This window comes from Phocoena phocoena, chromosome 16 (genome assembly GCF_963924675.1).
Source record: "Phocoena phocoena chromosome 16, mPhoPho1.1, whole genome shotgun sequence".
NCBI classification, from domain to species: domain Eukaryota; kingdom Metazoa; phylum Chordata; class Mammalia; order Artiodactyla; family Phocoenidae; genus Phocoena; species Phocoena phocoena.
The window spans coordinates 70619329-70646639 of NC_089234.1; positions in this window are offsets into that span (position 1 = coordinate 70619329).

Genomic DNA, 27311 nt, shown 5'->3' on the forward strand with positions numbered 1-27311 from the left:
TATCCTAGTAAGGAAGGGATTCTTCTCATAAATTATTTTTTGTAAAAGACCATTACATTCTTTTTCTTAAACTTCCTCTTCTCTCTTCCTCTTATGGTAAAATGGTGGGAAACTCTCCAAATTTTTTCTTTAAAGTGATTTTTTAAAAACAGGGATTATTGACATAATCTGTTGATGATAAAATAAAGCTAACCTCTGTCCTTCTTGCTTATGTTAGGTAGCAGCTAAAGTCTGTGAAGAGTCCAGAAATCTCATGTGTAAAGCAAAAACATCATTGTCTGCTTCTTATAACCCTCAATCCAATGCTATATTCTTTTGATTGGTTTGTAAAATTTATAATCTAGTAATGTAGCAAATGGAATCCTAATTGAAGTCAGAAGAAAGATTAGGAGAAAATATTTATAGTAACATGACAAGATATTATATCTCTAGTATGCAAAGAGCTCTTAGACACTGTGAAGAAAGTGACAAAGTACCAAAAGGAAAAATGGCCAACTGTATGAGTAGACCCTCATGGAAGATGAAAAGCAACTGGCCAGTAAACATGTGAAAGACATTAAATTCACAAGTCATAGGAGATTAAAATGACTAGTTTCTATTTGATAGCATTTTATCTATTAGATTGGGAAAAAAAATCCTCTTTCAAGTGTCGAGGATATGGTCTTTTCTAAATGTTGCTGATTTGAGTGTCAATTGTACAACTTTTTTTTTGGGGGGGGTGGCAACTTAGAAACAGTATTAAAATAGAACAAAAACATGCTTACTCTGCTCCAGCAACCCAGTTTTGGGAATCTCTGCTCTAGAAGTTAAAGCATCAGTATGTAAGGACATATTTATAGGGATATGTATTACAGCAATGTTTGTAAAGCAGAAACACTAGAAACAAACTAAATTTACCTTAATGGGACTGGTTGAATGTATTACGGTTTTCTGTTGTATGGAATATGATTAAGATAATTTAATACTAAGTTAGGACTACACATAGTAAACTGGAAGGCTGTGCATTATTTCTCGTGAGTATAGTACAATCCACTTTTGAAAACCAAAAGAAAGAAAAAGGACAGTCATAGATTTGTCTGAACATAGGTTGTTGATGGTACTGTGTAGACATTACACTTAACACTGAGCTGGAGCTATGTAGGATTTTTGCTTGGATTTTGGTAGCATAATCATGTTTTGAGAGGGTGGAGTTAGGATGCTTGTTTTCCTCACTGTTTCATGCCCCAAATTGGGGTAGCTTTAGCCTCATCCTTTTTATTTCTGGGTAGGTAATGTCCTTGCCTCATTGACTCCTCCCATTTTTAATTATTGCTTTGCCTTTGATTAAAGTTTAAATTTTTTTAAATAACGTTTTTTCTAATTATAAGAGCAAATGGTGTTCATTCCTGAAAAATCAAAAGCATAGTCAAGTAAACAGCAACAAACCCACCTCCCTTTGCTCCAAAGCAAAAAATGCAAATCTCACTCATTTGATGTCAGTCTCTCAATCGCTTGGTAACTTTCTTTCAGACTATTCATTGAAAATATTTTCTGTAGAATAGTAATGAAGTTGAAGGGTTTTAAGTGTCAGATTGTGTTGTAAGGAATAATGATGCTACTTGAAAGTGTTTTCTGTTGGTTTTTTTTGGTGATCAGTTATGCGCAGGTGTGGAATAACACCGCAGAGAGGTCTATGAAAGTGAAAGTAATGTATTACATGTAGGAGTCCTAGGAGAGTGGGGCATGGCATGACACGCAGAGGGACATAAGGAAGCAGTTACAAGAGGTCAGATTGGAACTGCAAGCCAGATTTGGATTATGCAAGCCAAAGGCATGAGGGGATTTCGTTGGTGTGTTTGAATGTCACTAGGTCACAGTTAAGGGTGGTCACGAAGGGGAACTGGTTGTGGCAGGGACCAGTGTTATTACACTGGTGTGCCTGTCACCTGGGTGGGTTATTCATGACCTGTTTGTGAGGATGGTGAGGGATCTGGAAAATACGCAGTTTTCAAAATTTGCAATAGACATATCTGAATTTCCTTCCGCTCATTGACTTGTATCTTCGTTTTCTTACCTGGAAAATAGGCTTAATAAGTAGTACCGTAGAGTTGTTGCAAGCACTAAATTGTAAAGCTCAGTGCTTGGTTCATAGTTCTTTTTACTGCTATGTTTAAAAGTTTCATGCATATTGCTTATTGCTTTTATTGCATAAGTAATACATGTTCGATATAGAGACATCAGTCACTACGCTTCTGAACCTTTTTTTTATAACATGGCACGTTGGGGTCAAAGGACCAGGCTGCTTCTAGATGCCAGTGGCACTATGGGGCTGTGGTCATACTAGGCTCTTTCATTGCCTTAACGACTGAGGGATCAGTAATTCCTCACCTCCAGGACGCATAGAGGCCTTATAATGTTGCCGGAAGTGGAACACACACAAAGGATATAGACGTTTTTATGTCCCTTTTATTTTTTTAGTACAGCCACATCTTCCTTCAGATGATGGGTTATACCAATTTATATCTCACCAAAGCATACAAGAAGGCCTACTTCCTGACCTTCCCACAAGACAGTATTATCACTTTCTTCTTTACCTTTGCTAGTGATTGGTGAAAACTGACCTCACATTGTTTTATTTTGTATCATAAATTTTTGGTCAATGTAACAGTAAAATATGGAACGCCAGATTTAAGAAAGATGCTTAAGGGATCTTAGTGTGGAAGCTCTAATACCTGACAGCGTTATAATCCCCTGGCTGGATAAGAAGCTGTGGTTGGTCTCTGCTGTTTATAATTGTCCTGGGAGCTCAGCTACTCCCATTACATTGCTACACCTGATACTTCTGGTCACCGTTGTGTAATCTGTTATTAAATTATGATTCAACATAATAATAAAATGTTCATTCTGAAAATGTTCCCTTTGGTGTTGATGAATGTGAAATTGTGAGAGACTACGGAGAAAAATCCACGACTTGAGTGGAAGTTTGAAACCTACTTCCCTGGCTAGAGATCCACAAAATTGTCCTTACTAAGTTTGAAGTTTTCTTCCTTAGCGGTATTTAATCACATAATTTACTTTGGCAATACAAAGTTTGTTCCTTCAAATGCTTCCTCTGTTTATGAGGTTCTATACTTAAATTGCAGCCTTCACTTTTTTCACACTTTTTTTCATTTCCGCTTAAGAGACGGCAAGAAAATTAGTAAAGTAGTTAAATTCAGTGTTTAAAATGACATTTTCTAACTTTCTTAGGTTTTGGTGTTAAAATAAAATTTTAATGGGATGTAGTATTAATGATTCTTGATAAAGATTATTTTCGTGGCATATTCATGTTTTGTAATAGGTGCACCAAAAACTTGAATACATGAATATGTGTTATATGTAACAGTAGTGTATGATTCTTAGGAGGAAAATATGACATTTCTAACTCACCATTCAAGTTAAATTACCTAATGTTGGAGGTAGATTTATTTTAATTTGTACATACACTTTTCTGGTATTTCTTGTACTAGAGACAGTCTTTTGTTAAGGAATAAAGCCAAGCTAATTTGGTCAACATGGTCCTCAGATTTCATTCTTGTGATCTTCAAATTGGAACCTTAATGTCTTTTGGCCAAAAGCCATTGCAAAGCTTTGGATTAAAAAGAAAGAAACAAAGAAAGAAGCATCGTGAAAACGAATCTCATAATATCCATGTTACAGCAGAGTTGCAAATATACAGAACTACCATTTAAGAATAAATTTTGTAAATTGTCGACATACCTCTTTAATTGTAGTACCTAAAATAACTTTTACGCTGGCTTTAGAAAGAACAGACAGTCCTCAGAATTTATCCTCTTGCCACTACCCAAAAGTACTCCTTGTCTCTGTGCTTTTGTTCAAGTCATTCTCCTTATATATTCCACCACACTTATCTACCTGGGAAAGGTCTCTTGTACTCTACACCCATCCTTTGAATATGACCTCTATATTAAGAGACTTTATTTTCTACAGCAGTTTTAGGTTTACAGAAACATTAAGTAGAAAGTAAAGAGATCTCCCATATACCACCCTCTCCCCCAACCCCACACAGTTTCCCCTGTTATTAGCATCTTGCATTTGCATGGTACATTTGTTACCATCGATGAGTAAATATTGTTACATTATTATCAACTAAAACCCATAGTTTACATTAGTGGTCACTTTTTATGTTGTACAGTTCTACGGGTTTTGACAATTGTATAATGTCTGTATCCTCCATTGCCCTATCATACAAAAATTCCCCTGTGCGCCACTTATTTAATCTTTCTCCCCTCCCCCACCCCCTGGCAACCACTGAGCTTTTTAGTGTCTATAGTTTTACCTTTTCCAGAATGTCATATAGTTGGAATCATACAGTACGGAGCCTTTTCAAACTGGCTTCTTTCACTTAGTAATATAATATACATTTAAAGTTCCTCCATGTATTTTTGTGGCTTGATCGCTCATTTCTTTTTAGTGCTGAATAATATTCCATTGTATGTCTGCACCATGGTTTATTTATAAGAACAAACACCTTGGCTGCTTCCAAGTTTTGACAATTATAAATAAAGCTGCTGTAAACATTCATGTGTAGGTTTTGTGTAGACATAGTTTTTAACTTATTTAAGTAAACACCAAGGAGCACAATTGTTGGATTATATGGTAAGACTATATTTAGCTTTGTAAGAAGCTCCTAAATGTCTTCCCAAATGGTTGTATCATTTTGCATTCCCACCAGCAGTGTATGAGAGTTGCTGTTGCACCACATCCTTGTGAGCACTTGGTGTTGTCAGTGTTTTGGATTTTTAGCTATTTTAATACATGTGTAATGGTCTCTCATTGTTGTTTTATCTGACAGTTCCCTAATGGCATATGATGCTGATCATCATTTTATATGCTTATTTTCCATTTGTATAGGGCCTGTTCAGATCATTCACCCACTTTTTGATTGTTTTCCTTTTTAAAAAAATTTTTTAAAAACTTTATTTATGGCTGCGTTGGGTCTTCGTTGCTGTGCATGGGGTTTCTCTAGCTGCGGCGAGCTGGGGTTACTCTTCGTTGCGGTGCGTGGACTTCTCATCATGGTGGCTTCTCTTGTCATGGAGCACGGGCTCTAGGCGCGTGGGCTTCGGTAGTTGCAGCACTCAGCTTCATTAGTTGTGGCTTGTGGGCTCTAGAGTGCAGGCTCAGTAGTTGTGGAGCACGGGCTTAGTCGCTCCGCGGCATGTGGGATCTTCCCGGACCAGGGCCCGAACCCGGGTCTCCTGCATTGGCAGGCGGATTCTTAACCACTGCGCCACCAGGGAAGTCCTGTTTTCTTAATTTTTAGTTTTAGGAGTTCTTTGCGTAATTTGGGTAGGAGTCCTTTGTCAGTTGTGTGCTTTGCAAACATTTTCTCCAAGTCTGTGGTTTGTCCTTTCATTCTTTTAACACCGTTTTCATACGGCAGAAGTTTTTAATTTTAGTGGAATCCAACTTAAATTCTTCTTTCATGGATCATGGCTTTAGTGTTATATCTAACACTAGTTGCCAAACCCAGAGTCACTTAAATTTTCTCCTATGTTATCTCTTAGAGGTTTTAAAGTTTTATGTTTTACAATTAGGTCTGTGATCCATTTCGAGTTAATTTTTTGTGAAAGGTGTAGGGTCTGTGTCTAGATTCATGTTTTTGCATATGGATGTCCAGTATTCCAGCATCATTTGTTGAAAAAGACTGTCCTTTCTCCATTAAATCACTTTTCCTTACTCTCTCCACAGTATGGATATATTTGTGTGGGTCTATTTCTGGGCTGTCTATTCTGTTCTACTGATCTATTTGTATTTTTTTTTCTTTCTTTCCTTCTTTTTTTTAAACCAGTACCATACTGTCTTGATTACTGTAGTTTTATAGTAAGTCTTCAAATTGGGTAATGTCAGTCCACTGACTGATACTGTGTTGGTTATTCTGGGTATTTTCCCTCTCCATATAAACCTTGCTGGGATTTTGATTGAGATTGTGTTGAATCTCTTGATCAAGTTGGAAGAATTGACTTCTTAATCATATTAAGTCTTCTTGTCATGAACATGAAATATCTCTCCATTTATTTAGATCACCTTTGATTTCTTTCATCAGGGTTTTGCTGTTTCTTTGTATATATCTTGTACATATTTTGTTAGGTTTATACCTAAGTTGTCTCTCCATCCTTCCTTCCTCCCTCCCTCCCTCCCTCCCTCCCTCCCTCTCACTCTTTCTTTCAGGTGCTAATGTAAGGGGTGTTGTATAGGCATACCTCAGAGATATTGTGGGTTCAGTTCCAGACCACCACAATAAAGCAAATATTGCAATAAAGCGGGTCACACAAAGCTTTTGGTTTACCAGTGCATACAGAAGTTATGTTTACACTATACTGTAGTCTGTTTCTTTTCCTTTTCTTTTTTTTTTTTTTTGGCCGCACCATATGGATTGGGGGATCTTAGTTCCCTGACCTGGGATCAAACCCCGGGCCCACCGCAGTGAAAGCACCAAGTCCTAACCACTGGACTGCCAGGGATTTCCCTATGTAGTCTGTTAAGTGTGCAATAGCACTATGTCTAAAAAACAACGTACTTACCTTAATTAAAAAAATACTTTATTGCTAAAAAATGCTAACATCATCTGAGCTTTCAGTGAGTTGTAGTCTTTTTGCAATAGTAACATCAAAGATCACTGATCACAGATCACCATAACAAATATAATAATAATGAAAAAGTTTGAAATATTGCAAGAATTACCAAAATGTGACTCAGAGACATGAAGTGAGCAAATGCTGTTGGAAAAATGGCACTGATGGACTTGCTTGACACAGGGTTGCCACAGACTTTCATTTTGTAAAAAACACAATTATCTGCAAAGCACAACAAAGTGAAATGCAGTAAAATGAGGTCTGCCCATATTTTTAATTTCAAAGTCCATTTGTTCACTGCCGGTATACAGGAAAGCAACTGACTTTTGTTTAATTACCTTGTATCCTGCATCCTTACTATAATTGCTTATTACTTCCAGGAGGTTTTTGTTTGTTTGTTTTTTGGTTAATTCTATGTTCTTTGGCATTTTCTACATAACAATTCATGTCATCTGTGTACAAAGACAGTATCTATGATTTCCAGTACAATGTTGAATAAGAGTGGTGAGAGGGGATACCCTTGCCTTGCGTCTGACCTTAAGGGGAAAATAATATTAAGAATGATGTTACCTGTAGTTTTTTTGTAGATGTTTTAAAATCAAGTTTAGGAAGTTCCCTCTATTCTTAGTTTGCTGAGAGTTTTTATCATGAATGAGTGTTGGCTATTGTCAGATATTTTTTCTGCCTCTCTTGATAAGATCATTTAATTTTTCTTCTTTAGCTTGTTGATGTGGTGGATTCCATTAATCGATTTTGAAATGTTGAACCAGCCTTGCATACCTGGAATAAATCTCACTTGGTTGAGATGTATAATTATTTTTATGCATTGTTGAACTTTATTTGTTAATATTTTGTTGAGGGTTTTTGTATCTATGTTCATGAGAGATACTGATTTGTAGTTTTCCTTTTTTGTAATTTCTTGGTTTGGTTTTGGTATTGGGGTAATTCTGGCCTCATAGAATGAGTTAAGAAAGATAGAAGTTAAGGTCCTCTGCTTATATTTTCTGGAAGAGATTTTAGAAAATTGGTATCATTTCTTTCTTAAATGTTTTGTAGATGTCAAGTAAAAAATTCTAAAAGGTTATTCATATTTCTGTTTATAAAGGTTATTAATTATTGATTCAATTTCTTTGGTAAGTATAGGCCGAGTCAGATGACTTATATCTTCCAGTGTGAGTTTTGATAGATTTCAAGGTATCTTTTAAGAAATGGATCCATTTCATCTAGGTTATCAAATTTGTAGGCATAAAACTATTCATAATATGCTTTTATTACCCTTTTGATGTCCATAGATTATGTAGTGATGGCTCCTCTTTCATTTATGGTATTAGTAACTTGTGTCTTATCTTTGTTTTATTGGTTAGCATGGCTAGAGCTTTATCAATTTTATTGGTGTTTTCAAAGACACAGCTTTTGGTTTGTTGATTTTTCTCTATTGATATCCTGTTTTCAATTTCACTGATTTTTGCTCTTTTATTATTTCTTTTCCTCTGCTTGTTTTAGACTTATATTGATGATATAGCTCTAGTTTCTTAAGGTGGAAGCTTAGATTATTGATTTTAGATCTTCTTTTTTAATATATGCATTCAATAGTATAAAATTCTGCATCACATAAATTTTGATATGTTGCATTTTCGTTTTTATTTCATTCAATATATTTTAAATTTCTCTTGAGATTTCTTCTTTGATTCATGTGTTATTTAAGAGTATGTTGAGATTTTTCAGTTATCTTTCTGTTACTGATTTCTAGTTTAATTCCATTTCTGGTCTGAGAGCATACTTTGTTTGACTTCTATCATCTAAATTTGTTAGGGTGTCTTATGGCTCAAAGTCTGTTAGATTTTGGTGAATGTTCCATGTGAGCTTGAAAAGAATGTTTATTTTGCTGTCGTTAGATGAAGTATTCTGTAAATAGCAAAACTAGATCCAGTTGTTTAATGGTACTGTTTAGTTCAACTGTGTCCTTACTGATTGTTTGCCTGCTGGATCTGTCGATTACCGATAAAAGAGTGTTGAATAATAGTGGATTCATCTACTTTTCCTTGTAGGTCTAGCAGGTGTTGCTTCACGTATTTTGACATTCTGTTGTTAGGCACATACACATTAATGATTGTTACGCCCTTTTAATCATTATTTAATGCTTCTCTTTATCCCCGATATTTGTCCTTGCTTTGAAGTTAGCTTTTTCTGAAATTAATATTGCTACACCAGCTTTCTTTTTTTTTTTTTGCGGTACGCGGGCCTCTCACTGCTGTGGCCTCTCCCGTTGTGGAGCACAGGCTCTGGACGCGCAGGCTCAGCGGCCATGGCTCATGGGCCCAGCTGCTCCGCGGCATGTGGGATCTTCCTGGACCGGGGCATGAACCCGTGTCCCCTAGCATCGGCAGGTAGACTCTCAACCACTGCACCACTAGGGAAGCCCCACCAGCTTTCTTTTGATTTGTGTTAGCATGATATATCTTTCTCCATTCTTCTACTTTTAATCTATGTGTGTCTTTATATTTAAAGTGGGATTCTTGTAGACAAAATATAGTTGGCTCTTATTTTTTTAATGCATACTGACAGTCTGTCTTTTAATTTGTGTATTGAGACCATTCATGTTTAAAGTGATATTTAAATAGCTGGGTTAATAGCTACCATATTTTAAATTATTTTCTATCTGTTGCCCTGTTCTTTTTTGTTTTCCACTGATTTTTTTTTCATTCTCTCTTTTTTTTAATTAGGAAAATAACTTTATTATCTTTGAAAATTTCCAATATTCAATGGAAAAACCATGATAGTATAATTCACAAATTATAGAAAAATGACTTTCCACCTTTTTTACAGAAATCTCCCCCCTAAATCAGACAAAGTTCCATGATGGCTGACATGGGGCAGGAATGAGAGTCAGAGAATACAGCAGGTGGAACTGTGCCTCTCTGAGCAGCTTTTCCTGAACATTTAAAGCCCAGGCTGAGTCCCAGAGACCTGAGACCCCTGTGAGGGAGGCTCAGCCCACACACATCTGTGACATACTGAGGCAGGCCTCTGTCTCAAAGTCCGGATGCCTGCAGAAGGCCTGCAGCATGGCACTGGTGGCTGGCAGGATGTGATCAAGGCAGCTTTGTGAGAATGAGAGCAGGAGGCAGGCCTGCAACTCCAGTCCTTTTCACTAAAACACTGCCAGAAAAGAGGCTGTGGGCAGTGGCTAGATGGTGCTTTAGGTTTAGAAATTTCCCCTTTCACTCAGCTTTCAAAGGCTATTTTATCAAATAGCTTTTTTTTTTTGATTTTTTAAAAATGTGGACCATTTTTAAAGCCTTTATTGAATTTGTTACAATATTGCTTCTGTTTTATGTTTTGTTTTTTTGGCCCTGAGGATCTTAGCTCTCTGACCAGGGATCAAACCTGTACCCCCTGCATTGGAAGGCAAAGTCTTAATCACTGGACTGCCAGGGAAGTCACTCAGATAGCTATTTTTTAAAAAACCAGAAAACCAGCTGTAATTGCCTTCTCTGGTTTTAACTGAGCATATTATATGATGATTCCATTTTCTCTCTTCTCTTAAAGTATAATTTACGCTACTTTAAAAGTCTGTTTAATAACTGCTATAGAGTCTGTAATATCAGTTTACAACTAATCCAAGTCCACTTTCAAATAATACCATCTACTACACGAGTAATGCAAGAAATTTACAATAAAGAATTCCCTATTTTTCCCTCTCATCTCTTATAACATTGTTGTTATTAATATCACTTATCCATAAGCTATAATTACTGAACATGTTGTTGTTTTTATTATTGAACGAGAGTTGTTATTGAACAAACTCTTATCTGTTAGATAAGTTAAGAATAAAAAAAGTAAAAGATTTTATTTTTCCTTAATTTATTCCTTCTCTGACACTTTTCCTTTCTTAATGAAGATCCAGGCTTCTGAGTTACATACCTTTCTTCTCTCTGAAGAACTTCTTTTAACATTTCTTACAAGGCAGGACTACTGACAACAAATTTTCTTAATATTTGTTTGTCTGAGAAAATCTTTGTTCCTCATTCTTATTGAGGAATAACTTCATTATATACAAATTTTAGGTTGGTAGGTTTTTTCTTTTAGGACTTTAAGTATTTCATGCCACTCTCTTCTTGCTTGCATGGTTTCTGAAGAGAAATTGATGTAATTCTTATCCTTTGTTCTTCTTTAGGTAAAGTGTGTCCTCTGGCTTCTGTCAAGATTTTTCTCTTTGTCTTTGATTTTCTGCAGTTTGAATATGCTATATCTAGATGTAGATTTTTTTTTGTATTTATCACACTTGGTATTCTCTGAAATTCTTGGATCTGTGGGTTGGTGTCTGTCATTAATTTTTGAAAACTCTCAGCCATTATTTCTTCAAATATGTCTCGTCCTTTCTTCTCCTTATGGCATTACCATTATGTATATGTTACACCTCTTCTAATTGTCACAGAGTTTTTGAATATTTTGTTCCATTGTTTTTCATTCTTTTATTTTTCCTTGCATTTCAATTCAGGAAGTTTCTACTGACATCTTTAAATGCACTGAGTCTTTCCTTCTCCGTGTCCAGTCTACTGAGGAACCATCAAAGGCATTTTTCATTTCTGTTGCGGTGTTTTTGATTTCTAACATTTACTTTTGATCCTTTCTGAGAGTTTCCATCTCTCTTTACATACTACCCATCCATTCTTGGATGCTATTCACTTTTCCTTTTGTCTTTTGTACACTCATCAGTTTCAAATTTCTGGCCTAATAATTCCAACATCTCTGTCATATCTGAGTCTGGTACTGACACCTGCTCTGTGTCTTCAAACTGTGTTTTTTGCCTTTTTGTATTCCTTGTAATGTTTTTTGATAGCTGGATACGATGTATCAGATAAAAGGAACTTATTAAATAAGACTTCAGTGTGAGGTTTTGTGTTTATCTTGCTGGAAATTAGGCTGTGTTTACTATTTGCTGTATCTGTGGTGTCATGGGTTACAGTTTCCTCTAGTGTCATTGTATTTGTCTCCCCTGTTGTCTTTGGGTTACCCTAGAGAATCTTTTTTTTTTAAACATCTTTTTTGGAGTATAATTGCTTTACAATGGTGTGTTAGTTTCTGCTGTATACCAAAGTGAATCAGCTATATGTATACATATATCCCCATATCTCCTCCCTCTTGCGTCTCCCTCCCACCCTCCCTATCCTACCCCTCTAGGTGGTCACAAAGCACTGAGCTGATCTCCCTGTGTGATGCAGCTGCTTCCCAGTAGCTGTGTATTTTACATTTGGTAGTGTATGTATGTTAATGCTACTCTCTCACTTCATCCCAGCTTACCCTTCCCCCTCCCCATGTTCTCAAGTCCATTCTCCATGTCTGCATCTTTATTCCTGTCCTGCCCCTAGGTTCATCAGAACCTTTTCTTTTTTTTTTTTTTTTTTGTTTTTAGATTCCATATATATGTGTGAAAATACGGTATTTGTTTTTCTCTTTCTGACTTACTTCACTTTGTATGACAGACTCTAGGTCCATCCACCTCACTACAAATAACTCAATTTCGTTTCTTTTTATGGCTGAGTAATATTCCATTGTATATATGTGCCACATCTTCTTTATCCATTCATCTGTCGATGGACACTTAAGCTGCTTCCATGTCCTGGCTATTGTAAATAGTGCTGCAGTGAACATTGGGGTGCATGTGTCTTTTTTTTTTTTTTTGCGGTACGCGGGCCTCTCACTGCTGCGGCCTCTCCCACTGCGGAGCACAGGCTCCGGACGCGCAGGCCCAGCGGCCATGGCTCACGAGCCCAGCCGCTCCGCGGCATGTGGGATCCTCACGGACCGGGGCACGAACCCGCGTCCCCTGCATCGGCAGGCGGACTCCCAACCACTGCGCCACCAGGGAAGCCCTGCATGTGTCTTTTTGAATTATGGTTTTCTCTGGGTATATGCCCAGTAGTGGGATTGCTGGTCATATGGTAGTTCTGTTTTTAGTTTCCCATACTGTTCTCCACAGTGGCTGTATCCATTTACATTCCCACCAACAGTGCAAGAGGGTTCCCTTTTCTCCACACCCTCTCCAGCATTTATTGTTTGTAGATTTTTTGATGATGGCCATTCTGACCAGTGTGAGGTGATACCTCATTATAGTTTTGATTTGTATTTCTCTAATGATTAGTGATGTTGAGCATCCTTTCATGTGTTTGTTGGCCATCTGTATATCTTCTTTGGAGGAATGTCTATTTAGGTCTTCTGCCCATTTTTGGATTGGGTTGTCTGTTTTTTGATATTGAGCTGCATGAGCTGCTTGTATATTTTGGAGATTAATCCTTTGTCAGTTGCTTCGTTTGCAAATATTTTCTCCCATTCTGAGGCTTGTCGTTTCATCTTGTTTATGGTTTTCTTTGCTGTGCAAAAGCTTTTAAGTTTCATTAGGTCCCATTTGTTTATTTTTGTTTTTCTTTCCATTTCTTTAGGAGGTAGGTCAAAAAGGATCTTGCTGTGATGTGTGTCATAGAGTGTTCCACCTGTGTTTTCCTCTAAGAGTTTTATAGTGTCTGGCCTTACATTTAGGTCTTTAATCCATTTTGAGTTTATTTTTGTGTATAGTGTTAGGAAGTGTTCTAATTTCACTCTTTTACATGTAGCTGCCCAGTTTTCCCAGCACCACTTATGGAAGAGGCTGTCTTTTCTCCACTGTATATTCTTGCCTCCTTTATTAAAGATAAGGTGACCATATGTGCGTGGGTTTATCTCTGGGCTGTCTATCCTGTTCCATTGATCTATATTTCTGTTTTTGTGCCAGTGCCATACTCTCTTGATTACTGTGGCTTTGTAGTATAGTCTGAAGTCAGGGAGCCTGATTCCTCCAGTTCCGTTTTTCTTTCCCAACATTGCTTTGGCTTTTCGGGGTCTTTTGTGTTTCCATACAAATTGTGAAATTTTTTGTTCTACTTCTGTGAAAAATGCCATTGGTAGTTTGAGAGGCATTGCATTGAATCTGTAGATTGCTTTGGGTAGTAGAGTCATTTTCACAATGTTGATTCTTCCAACCCAAGAACATGGTATATCTCTCCACCTGTTTGTATCGTCTTTAATTTCTTTCATCCGTGTCTTATGGTTTTCTGCATACAGGTCTTTTGTCTCCTTAGGTAGGTTTATTCCTAGATATTTTATTCTTTTTGTTGCAATGGTAAATGGAAGTGTTTCCTTAATTTCTCTTTCAGATTTTTCATCATTAGTGTATAGGAATGCAAGAGATTTCTGTGCATTAATTTTGTATCCTGCAACTTTACCAAATTCATTGATTAGCTCTAGTAGTTTTCTGGTACCATCTTTAGGATTCTCTATGTATAGTATCATGTCATCTGGAAACAGTGACAGTTTTACTTCTTTTCTGATTTGGATTCCTTTTATTTCTTTGTCTTCTGTGATTGCTGTGGCTAAAACTTCCAGAACTATGTTGAATAATAGCAGTGAGAGTGGGCAACCTTGTCTTGTTCCTGATCTTAGAGGAAATGGTTTCAGTTTTTCACCATTGAATATGATGTTGGCTGTGGGTTTGTCATGTATGGCTTTTAGTATGTTGAGGTAGATTCCCTGTATGCCTACTTTCTGGAGAGTTTTCATCATAAATTCGTGTTGAATTTTGTCAAAAGCTTTTTCTGCATCTATTGAGATGATCATATGGTTTTTATTCTTCAGTTTGTTAATATGGTGTATCACATTGATTGATTTGTGTATGCTGAAGAATCCTTGCATTCTGGGATAAACCCCACTTGATCATGGTGTATGATCCTTTTAATGTGCTCTTGGATTCTGTTTGCTAGTATTTGGTTGAGAATTTTTGCAACTGTGTTCATCAGTGATATTGGGCTGTAGTTTTCTCTTTTTGTTACATCTTTGTCTGGTTTTGGTCTCAGGGTGATGGTGGCCTTTTGAATGAGTTTGGGAGTGTTCCTCCGTCTGCTGTATTTTGGAAGAGTTTGAGAAGGATAGGTGTTAGCTCTTCTCTAAATGTCTGATAGAATTCACCTGTGAAGCCATCTGGTCCTGGGCTTTTGTTTGTTGGAACATTTTAAATCACAGTTTCAATTTCAGTGCTTGTGATTGATCTGTTTATATTGTCTCTTTCTTCGTGGTTCAGTCTTGGAAGATTGTGCATTTCTAAGAATTTGTCCATTTCTTCCAGGTTGTCCATTTTATTGGCATATAGTTGCTTGTAGTAATCTCTCATGATCCTTTGTATTTCTGCAATGTCAGTTGTTACTTCTCCTTTTTCAGTTCTAATTCTGTTGATTTGAGTCTTCTCCTTTTTTTGTCTTGATGAGAGAGACTTTTTCTTTAAAAGGGTCTGAAACTTACAGTCAGCTGTAATCTGTTATTGTACAGGAGCCAGATTGATTAGGTTTCAGTCTTTTAGTGAGGCCGTTTTCCTGGCTGTGACCTTCAAAGTGTTTCTCATCCTTTCTTTTCTCAGGTGATACTGGAAATCTCGGGTGTGCTGGAATTGGGTATTTTCTTTCCCCCAGGTAGGTTAGACTCTGGTAAAACCTAAGTCGGTTAGGCTCTGGCAAATTAGTTTCTCTCGAGGGCAGACTTTTGTTAAGGACAGCAGAGAGCTTTGGGTGTATTTCAGAATGACTGCTTTTCCTCCTCTCCCTGCCAGAAACATGAGGGGATTTTTCTTCATTTTACCTTGAGAACCTGGTGGGGCTCCTGGAGGTGAAACTAATGAAAGTGTGGGAGACCTTTTAAGACTAGGACCCTTGAAGTTTTAAACTGAGAGGCCTGTTCACACTGAGCCTCCAGCTATTGTTAATCAATTGATTTCTACTTGTACTGCCTCTAGAGTTAGCTTCTGTTCACAGTAAGCTGCGATTCTCTGTATTTGCCTGTATCTGCAGTTTTGGGGGTGTTGACCTTCCCTGTAACCTGATCCAACCTCTGATGGATCTAAGAAGAGTGATTGATTTTTCTTCCACCCTTTTTCTTGTTGTGAGGGCCAGAATGATGACCTTTAAGCTCTTTCCATGTAGGACCATTAACTGGAAATTCCCACATTGTTTTTGATGATTGTTTCACATGTTGGAACTCTTGCAAGATAGAAAAATATTTTAAAAATTTGAAATGAGTGAGTGGTACGTGGATATGGCAAAAATCATGAAGGGTAATAGTTTGTGTCCTCAACAGAGTAGTTGGCATATATTAACAACTTAATAAAGATTTGAATTGAATCAGAACATTCAGACAGTAAATGCTTTGTCTTTAATGGTTCTTGAATAAATGTTGTTTAAGCTTATCTTTGAGAAGTTTTAGAGTGGTTCCTGATACAAGTAACAGATGATATTGAAAGTAAATAAGCTCTCCGATACATGTTTACTGGGCATAGGACTCTGATGGGATCTGTCTTTGGTTGGGGCAGTGGGTGTGGTCCATGACAAACTGCCTTAATGCCTTAAGACTGAGAATGGTAGGACTGAACAGAGAAACCAAGCTACCATGATTACTTTGGGTTAGTGTGTTCTTAGCATGACCAGTTTGTTAGATGAGGAATTATCATACAAAACTTAGTTTGAAGAGTGATCTCTGAGTCGTTAAGTCTAAAATTGACTCTTTTCAATAGTTTATGTTATCTGTGAATGAAATCTTCACCCAGCAGCTGGAAGTACCTCATTATTGACAGATGGACCTTAGGGAATGGTTTAAATGTTTAAAAGTATTTTATTCTGCTCATGTGACCCAGCTCCATAACTGAGGTGTGAATCTATTTTTTGCCTAGATTAGGTGTGCTAGAAGGTAAAAGTAAGCATCTCATTTGGAGCCATTTGATAAGCCATACCCAGGACTGCGGGTATCTCATTCAGCTTCACCCTTCCTCTCTGTACAGAATTTGGGTTACTATTGATACTTTGCCAACAGACGATTTTAATTTTAGTACAGGGTTCCTCAAGTGATTGTCTTGTGTGCTATTTTCCTGACCTATCTTGGGTTCCTTGAATGTAGCTTTTCCTGTTGTGTGTGTTTTCCAAGGAAAGAAAAGTATTATCTAGATATTTAAATTCTTGACTTCCCTTGACATGGGTGATTTTTAAAAATAGCTCATTGAAATTTGTTACGTTTCCCTCCCTCTCCCCTTTTATTTTTGAATGGTAGACGTTTATTGAGTCTTCTTTGTGGTTTTAACATCATTAGTTGTATTGACTCATCTGATTTTTACAACATTGCTATGAGATAAGTATAATGACTGATCCCATTTTATGGATGAGGGAATTGAAGATTAGAGAGATCAGAGCAATGGATTAAGGTCACAGAGATTAAGAGGCAGAGCTCAACTTTAGTCCCAGGCAGTCTGCCTCTGATGCCAGAGCCTATGATTTTTGCTATATCCATGTACTACCTTATTTACATGAGTATTATTTTTTAAATCAACTCAAATGTTACAAATATAAATTAATTTTTTGAGAAAGGAAACATCCTCTTATGTGGCTTTTCTGAAATAGAAAATAAACATAAAGATCATGATGAAAATAAAACAATGTTACAGAATTCTAGGTAGATACCAAGGCTTGCTCTAGGCTTTGATCCAAGAACTGTTTTCTGCTTTTAAAAGGCAAGATTAGCACTTGTTGAAGTGTTAAAGTCTCCAAACTAAACTGAGTTTCCCCTTGATGTAATGAGAAGGATTCAGAGACTATTGCAAGTGGAGTCATTTTCTCCCTAAGGGATTCTGTATTTATAAGTTTCTTTCTTTCTGTTTCACTGTCTTTGGGAAAACTACTCACCTGTTAAATTCACTCATAAAATGCAGCCGTGTATTTTTCATCACACATAAGAAGCCTCTAGTACAATGGAGTGGCATGTCTGCACACTAAGATTATTTAGTAAATGGTAGTTACAATTTAAACATTCTGTTATGCATAGGGACTGAATTTTAAAAATAATTTTGTTAGGATTTAGTTTTAGATTAACCCACCTAAAGGTCCTCATTGTTTCTCCCCCTTGGATGCCACATTCTTCTTCCGTATACACAACGCATATTCCTACCTCCCCAGACAAGAAAAAAACAACAGATCTTAAATGCCCCTATTTTTTTTTTTAAACTTGCGTGTTCTTAAATTATTTGGCGCTACTCTTCACCGCCCAGAATTAACGGAACAAAGGGGAAAAGCAGGCATGTAAGGTTCGATGTGTATAAATAAGGTGTGGATTCCATGGTAGCTGACCATTTATGCTGCAGGTAAGACTCATTCATGCTGATGTTTGCGTCTTTTTGATCGTTAACATATATTCATTGTGGAAATGTGGAAAGTACAGAAAGTATAGGCAAAGTAAAAGTAATCCTGTAACTCAGAAGTGACCGTGGCTAAATGGACCACGGGCTTTCCTGGAGGGGTAATGTGCTCTTGCTTTTTCATCTTTTTCACTACTCATTCACTCAGCTGCTTCATCCCTGCAGGCTCTCTCCCACCAGGGTTATCTCTTAGTAACTATGGGATTGTGAGCAAATTACTCATGTCTCCATACTGTAGCTTCCTCATCTGTAAAATGGAGATAACAGTGTGTCTCAGGGTGTCATTGTGAGGATTAATTGAGCAGATGCATAGAAAGCATTAAGAATAGTGTCTGCTAAACAACGAGGTCCTACTGTAGAGCACAGAGAACTATATTCAGTATCCTGTGATAAACCATAATGGAAAAGAATATATAAAAAAGAATGTGTATATATATGTAGGACTGAATCATTTTGCTGTACAGCAGAAGTGAACACAACCTTGTAAATCAACTATATTTCAATTAAAAAAATATGGTAAAGCATAGGGTCTCTTCCCGAGACCCAGGAAGTTCTAAATCAGTGCTGGCTGTCGTTAGAATTGGGCTCCTACCAAGAAAGACGGCGTACCTACCCGGTGGTGTGAGCTCGTGCCGTTGTCTCTGACTGCAAAGTCCAGCTCTTGGCCCATCTCTAGCTTTTGCAATTCTCCTCATTCTTCAGAGCTTATCTCAAATGCAGTCTCCTCTGGGAGGTTCTGTTGTGGCCAACCCTTCCCATAGGTTTTGTTTTTCCCACCGTAAGCGTGGTACCTCTGGCATTCTGAAAACATGGAATGCATTGAATTACAATCCCCTTTCTATGTAGATAGGCTGGGTTGTCAGGTGCGGTAGCAGTAAAGGAACTTCTCAGATAGATGGAAACTAGACTATAGGTTATTGGATTTCTAGACATGGCCAAGGTTTGGGTATCTTAGCAAAGTTAGAGCTAAATATGAGAAAACTTCTGGGCTGGAGTTGATGACTTATAAAGAAAATACCAATACCGAAACGTAAAAATTCCTAGGGTTTTTTAAAACTCATAATATGCACAGAAATGATTGTGTCATCTACTTGAATATTTTTAAATGGGCATTTTCAGTTCGATAGTCACATCTAAGTTTATCAGAATTGTGCTTTAAGTTTCAGGAAAACTTTCTAGGCTGGCCCAAGTCAGGGTGTCTGCGGTTCTGTCACATTCTAGTAATCATTGTAGCATTTTTGTTCCATGATTTTGTTTTATTTATTTTTAAAAATTTTTCGGCTGCCCCGTGAGGCATGCGGGATTTTAGTTACCTGACCAGGGATTGAACCGTGCCCCTTGGGGTGGAGGCGCGGATTCTTAACCACTGGACCTCCAGGGAAGTCCTAGCTCCATGATTTTAGACTTAAGTCAGTTAAGCAAGTTTAGAATTGAGCTTTTAATTTTGCATACCTGCCCCATACTGTGTATGTATTAACTTAGGTAAGCAATCTCTTAAGTCAACTGAAATGTAAAGACCTGGGTTTTAAGGTGAATGGTTAACACATCCTCTTGTAAATGTGTAGGGTTTCATATTGACTTTTGAGGATTCAGTTTTCAAATGTGAAATAATTTAATGTAACTTGCTAATAATTTTATATTAGAACCTCTGTAATCTGAAATTTGATTTTACATGATTCAAATTATTCATAATAGTAATTCTGACTAGAACATTAGGGTGTTTTTTATTTTGGCAAAAGGGGCATTACATTAAATATTAATTGTGAACTCCTGGAACTTATTGTGAAGAAATACATATGTGAACATATTTGTATATTATTATTAGCTGTGAAACATATACAAGTGTCTGTATATGAACACATACATTCACACTCAAGAATATTTATTGCTATAAGTATTGCCTTTGTTTATATCTCCCCAGTATCACAACAGTTTTTATTTTCTTTGGTTTCAAACACAGAGTCGAAGTATGTTCAAAATACTTCAGTGAGTATCAAGTACACATTAGTTCGCAGACCTGAGTTTATTATGCTCCATGCGTTTATTATGTGTTCTACAAAGTGTTTGATTTGATTTTGTTAATTAAGTCTAGTAAACGTGAACAATTTGTCTCCCATAAACAATGGCAGTAATTGTGGCAATCTTGGGAACAAACAAGTCCTAGGAAAAAAATGCACTTATTATCCACGTACACCTCAAGTTTTATTCAGCCAGTTATATCCTTATATCCATACTACACTCTAAAATATGAGGGAGACTAAAGCAGGGTTCCCACATTTGCAGAGTCAAAACATAAGAACCTCTAGTAGAAAGCAGAACTGGGAAGGTACTAAGAGATTGGCCATCACTGTGCTCCGTGCCAGCACCAGTGACAGCTCTGCCCTGAGATTGATGTGCTTGTACAGGGGCTGCTTGCTCCACGGGTGCGTTGCTGTTCTTTGTACTTTCCTGTTTTGTGGGGGAAATGCACATCTACCCGCTGCCCCACCTCCCAAATTAAAATGAATTTGAAATCTGAGTGGCACACACACTGTCTGATGCATCTGGATTCCTTCTTTCATTCATGCTCATTTCACCGAATGACCTCTGTATTTCCTTTTTGCAGAGTTTCTTTGTTGGAAAAGGTCAGGAGGACAACATTTTAAAAATTCTTTAGATCTCTCTCAGTTCACCATAATCTATCGCTTTTTCTGAGTTTCAGGATAAAGTCCTCTTACTCTAAAAGCTCTGTGTTTTGGATACTTGTTTCTCGTGTAATTACACGAAACTTCTTTCAGAATTTAGGCGTATGTTGATTGCTGCTCATTATGCAGGCTTAGTAGTCAATCAGCATTGATTAACATGCATTCTAGAGCTGAGGTTTTTTTAATTTCAACTAGTATTACATTGAGATAGCGTAAAAAGGGAAACAAAACGAATGCTGATGTGAAATAAAATGATAAAAATACTATACTTGACATTTACCTCTCACGACTTCAAAATTTCTTGGAGGCTTAACAACATATTTTTTGTTTTGATTCCACCTCCATATTAGGCTTACGCTTATTTGGCTATTTGCTATTAACTTTTGGAAAAGCAGGAAGGTGTAGGGGTTGAGAGCACGGTCCCTGGAATCAGACGCTGGGGTTGAAGTCAGGCTCTGCCATGTGTTAGTTCGGTGACTTTGAGCAAGTACAGTTGACCCTTGAACAACACGGGTTTGCATGGGTCCACTTATATGCAAATTTTTTTCAGTAGTAAATATTACAGTACTACATCCCTGGTTGGTTGAACCCAAGGATGCAGAACCTTGGATACAGAAGAACTGCGTATTTGGAGGGCCGACTAAATTATACGTGGAGTTTCAACCATGAGGCGAGTTGGCGCCCGTAGCCCTAGTATTACTCAGGGATCAACTGTACTTAACTCTGCTAATCCTCAATAAAATGGAGATAATAGTATTCCAGCTTTTACCGTTATTGTTATTATTTTCAACTTTTACAATATCCTTCATTTCCTTGGGATCCACTGGCCTACAGATTAAATTCCGAAACCAAAGCTGTCTTGGAGTTCTGCTTGAACCTCACAAGAGCTCACATGAGAAACGTCAACCTTTAATAGTGAAGGAACAGGGGGCTTCTCTGGTAGCGCAGTGGTTGAGAGTCCACCTGCCGATGCAGGGGACACGGGTTCGTGCCCCAGTCCGGGAAGATCCCACGTGCCACGGAGCGGCTGGGCCCGTGAGCCGTGGCCGTTGAGCCTGCGGGTCCAGAGCCTGTGCTCCACAACGGGAGAGGCCACAACAGTGAGAGGCCCACGTACCGCAAAAAAAAAAAAAAAGTGAAGGAACAATCAGATATTAAAAATAATGTCTGTTTTACAGTTGTATGGAGATAATGGACATAAATGTTTGGAAAATTATTGGCACTTCGGGGCTTTTTATTATTCAGCCCCAGAGTACTTTATGCATGCTGTCATTTTGTATAACTTAGAAGACATGTTTAAAATGTTTTCTGCATATAACTGATTTTCAGCTTACCTCCTTTTTTTCCTCCCTACCTCCCCATTTCAATTTGAAGTTGTTTTACTCTGGGAGGAGGCCGTACCTAACATACTCTTTAAGACCCGTCCGTTCTAACTATTATATTTCTGTGAGTGGGGAGTGCAGATTATCTTGAAAGCATATTCTCCTTTTCCCCCAATCTTTCTTTTAATCTGTTGATAAATGTATCTGGTGGGAGGGGAATAATTGTGTTTTTCTTACTAGACTTTGCTTGATGCTATTTTAAAGGCTACTCTCTGTCCTTTTCCCGTGGGTCAATTTCAGGGTGTCCATGTACTTAAAAATTAGGCAGAATAATAGAATGAACTCCCACTTACCTATCACCCAACCTTAACAAGTACAGACACAGGGCTAATCTGGTTTCATCTGTACCCCAGCCATTTATTTTGAAGCAAATTAAGGCATCAGAACTTTTCAGCCCTACATATTTCCCTTGTGTCTCTGAGGTAAGAATTAAAAATATAAGAAAGGATGAAATATTGCCATCTGCAGGAACATGGATGCACCCAGAGATGGGCATCCCATCACTTGGGACACGCACACTGCTTGTTTTAAAGTCACTCGGTCGGCATAGTCCCTTTCTGTGGAGTTAGGCCTCCAGCTGGCCACACTTTTAAGTTCACTAGTTTCATTTTATTTTTCATTTTTAGGAATTCCTGCATTAAAATTTAATTTAATTTTATCATTATGTAAATTATCTTCTTTCTACTCTGTTCCTTCCCTTCTCCTTTAATTAAATTTAAAATGTTATGGTTTAAGCTTTTTCATTTTTTTAACATAATAGGCCATTTTTGGTATATTATATGTGTGTGTGTATATATATGTTTGTGTGTATATATGTGTGTATGTGTGTGTGTATGTGTGTGTATATCTATGTGTGTGTATATCTGTGTGTATATGTGTATATGTGTGTGTATATCTGTGTGTATGTGTGTATATATATGTGTGTGTATAAATGTGTGTATGTGTGTGTGTATGTGTGTGTATGTGTGTGTGTGTATATTTGCAGCCTGTTTTTTTAGATAAATAGTAACATACTGTACACACTTCCCCTATCTTGCTTTTTGAGTTAACAGTGTATCCCTGAGATTACTTCTGTGAGGGTCTTCGTTGTGAAAATTGTGAGAATGTACTATAATTTTATTTGGTTTGCTATCACTTGATGAACATTTGTATTGTTCCCAGTGTTTTGCTATTATACATAGCCCTGGCATGAATTTCCTTGTCTCCTCATTGTTTTTTTGACCAATGTATATATTATTTCATATTTTTGCTACCGTGTCTTTGAAATAAATGTCTAAACCAAAATTGATGGGTCAAAGGACACATGAATATATAATTTTGCTGAATATTGCCTAATCCCCCCTCTTTTTAAAAAAAATATTTATTTGGCTGCATTGGGTCTTGGCTGTGGCATGCAGGCTCTTTGTCACGGTGCATGGGCTTGTCTGTAGTTTCGGCATGTGGGTTTAGATGCCCTGCAGCATATGGGATCCTAGTTCCCTGACCAGGGATCGAACCTGCGTCCCCTGCATTGGAAGGTGGATTCTTAACCACTGGACTACCAGGGAAGTCCCCCTAATTCCCTTTCGTAGAGGCTGTATTATTTTGCATTTTCACCAACATATGAGGATGACCACTTTCTTACAGCCTCAACTACAGAGTATGTCATCAAATATTATTTTTACCTATTTAGTGGGTAAAAGAATCACATGTCTGTATAGTTTAATTTTCATTTAAGAATACTGAGCGTTTTTTTTTATATGACTAAGAGACATTTCACTTGTTTTTCAGTCAACTGCTTATTTTTCTAGCCCATATTGTATATCATTGTTAGTCCTTTGTCCCTCTATTTTTAGGAAACTCTATATTTATGTGTGTGAGATTCCCATCATTTATGGTAAAAGTGGTAAATTCTTTCTTCATTTTGTCATATTACTTGTGATTTTTCTTGCCATTTGGTTTTTATTTTTCTTTTTAGTAATCAAATTTATCTCTTTGTCTCATTGTTTTTAGGGTTTGGGTCATAGTTAGAAAAGTTTTCTCCACTCCTTGGCTATAGAGGAATTCAGTTTTCTTCTAGTATTATATGGTTTCATTATTTTTTTTTGCATTTAAATTTCTGATCCACTTGGAATTTATCTTGGTGTATGGTATAAGGAATGGATTCAATTTTATATTTTTTCTATTTATAAAAATGTTCTACGCCCATGCGAATCTGTCTTTATTAAATATTAGATTTGCATTCATAGTTGGAAATAATTCTGGATTTCATATTTTGCTGGATTAATCTGCCTAGTCATATGTCAGTACCAGCCTTCTCTAACATGAGAGACTTTATAATATGTTTTAATATCTGTGTTAGCTAGCCACCTCAACTTCATCTTCTTTTGCAGGATTTTCTTGGCTTTGTTGTATCTTTGCTCTTTCAAACAAACCTCAATATTGACTTGTTTAATTCTAATAGTTTTTTAAATGATATTTCTATTGGCATTCTTTTAAATTAATAAATTAACTTAGAACTGACATATTTGTGATGTTGAATCTTTCTAACCAAGGTGTATTTTTCCATTTCCATTTCAAGTTTACTTTCGTGAGTTTCAGGTGTGTTTTATATTATTTTCTTATTTAAGTTTTAGTTTTTTTAAATTGGGCAATTTAAATTGGACACTTTCAATTAGACAATTTAAAGTGAACATTTATTCATTCATAAGATCTCATGAAACTTACTGTATTAAGCAGAAAAACTAAGGATTATTTTTCCTTAGTTTTGAGTTTAGATTATTGAGTTTTCTCTATATGGAATTATTTATGTCATTGATATTATCTACAGTAGATCTTTTGTATTTGTACTTAGTCTCTTTACTTCAAGTCTTTTTTTTTTTTTTTTTTTTTTCTGTACGCGGACCTCTCACTGTTGTGGCCTCTCCCGTTGCGGAGCACAGGCTCCGGACGCGCAGGCTCAGCGGCCATGGCTCCCGGGCCCAGCCGCTCCGAGGCACGTGGGATCCTCCCGGATCGGGGCACGAACCCGTGTCCCCTAGCATCGGCAGGCGGACTCTGAACCACTGCGCCACCAGGGAAGCCCGTCAAGTCATTTTTGACGCATTTGTCTTTAGGAATCAGAAAGCTGTACACCCTAATCTAGTAAAAGAAGAACAACAACAATAAAAACAAAAAACCAAGGCTGACTGGGAGATGGAGTGGGTGTGGGGAAAAGAGAGAACTGTACAGAACCCTAGGCTGTGGATGGTGTCTGCATTTAAGTACAACGTTAATATGGACTTCTAAGCCTGTGGTCTTTGTATCCCCTACAAGAATTTTGGAAAACTATTTGCCTTTTTGCACATGTTTCAGTTGACATCTAACATTTTCACCATAAATGTAAACTGTTGCAATTGATGTGATTTCCCGTTTATGGTAACCATTGTCACTTAAAAATGATACCATTATATCATTCTTTTAAATGCAGCCAATGAAATTGAAATAACACAGCCATTTTAAGGCCTCTGGTCATCCATTAAAAAAATGTAAACAAGATCTTTAGCAGTTAAATTTTACATTATACCTTTTTCTTCTTAAATGTGTATTTCCTTCCCCTTCCTGCACAGAATTACATTGTAATGAAATATACTTTTCTGCTAAGTTGTTTTTTTAAATTGATCATTGTATCATACTTCTTGGCAATAAAATTGTATATAAATTTAAAATAATTATTTAAGAGGGGAGTGGCCAAAATGGTGGAGTAGGAAGACCCTGAGCTCCGCTCCTCCCATGGGCACACCCAAATTACAACTATTTACAGAGCAACTATTCGTGAGTAGGACTGGAAGGCTAGCAGAAAAGATCTTCTGCAATTAAAGATGTAAAGAAGGAACCACAACGAGATGGGTAGGAGGTATGGAGACACAGTATAGTCAGGACCCATACCCCCAGGTCGGTGACCCACAAACAGGACCGTAATTATAATTGCAGAGGTTCTCCTGAAGAAGCAAGTGGTCTGAGCCCCACATTGGGCTCCCCAGGTCCTGCACCAGGAGGACAGGCCCCAGGAATGGTTGGCTTCTTTCAGGAGAGCAGAGTACTGTGGGAAATAGAGACACTTACAACACACTTACAGTCATCAGAACAGTATGGTACTGGCACAAGAACAGAGACATAGATCAATGGAACAGGATAGAGAGCCTAGAGATGAACCCACCCTTGTATGAGCAATTAATATATGTCAAAGAAGGCAAGAGTATACAGTGGGGAAAAGACAGCCTCTTCATTAAATGGTGTTGGGAAAACTGGACACCTACAGGTAAAAGAATCAAACTGGACTACTCTTTCACATCATGCACAAAATAAATTCATAATGGATTAAAGACTCAGATGTTAGACCTGAAACCATAACACTTCTAGAAGAAAACATAAGTAGTATGCTTTTTGACATCACCTTAGTAATATTTTTTTGGATATGTCTCCTCAGGCAAGGGAAACAAAAGCAAAAATAAACAAGTAGGACTACATCAAGTTAAAAAGCCTTTGCACACAAAGTAAGCCATGAACAAAACTAAAAGGCCACCTATTGAATGAGAGAAGACATTTGTGAATGATATATCCAATAAGGGATTAATATTTAAAATATACAAAACACTCCTACAACTGAATATCCAAAAGAAAGATTAAAAAATGGGTACAGGACCTGAATAGACATGTTTCTAAAGAAGACGTAGAGATGGCCAACAGACACATGAAAAGATACTTAACATCGCTAATCATCAGGGAAATGCAAATCAAAACCGCAGTGAGCTGTCACCTCACACCTGCCAGAATGGCTGTTTTGAAAAAGACCACAAATAACTGGTGTTGGTGACGGTGTGGGGAAAAGGGAGCTCATGTAAGGGAGCTCGGTGTTGGTGGGGATGCACATTGGGCACTATGGAAAACTATGGAGGTTCTTCAATAAAGTAAAAATACAACTACCATATGATCCAGCAATTCCATTCCTGGCTATTTATTCAAAGAAATCAAAAACACTAATTAGAAGAGTTAGTTAAACACTAATTAGAACATAGGCACCCCTATGTTCATTGCAGCATTATTTACAGTAGCCAAGATGTGGAAGCAGCCTAAGTGCCCATCAATAAATGAATGGATAAAGAAGATGTGGTGTATATCTCTATATATTTGTATATATCTATATCCATATCTATCTATCTGTCTATCTACCTACCTACCTATCTACCTGTCTACACACACACACACACACACACACACACACACACACACACAGGAATATTACTGAGCCATAAAAAAGAATGAAATCTTGCCATTTGCAAAAACATGGATGGATCTAGAGGGTTTTATGCTAAGTGAAGTAAGTCAGATAAGAAAGGCAAATACTGTG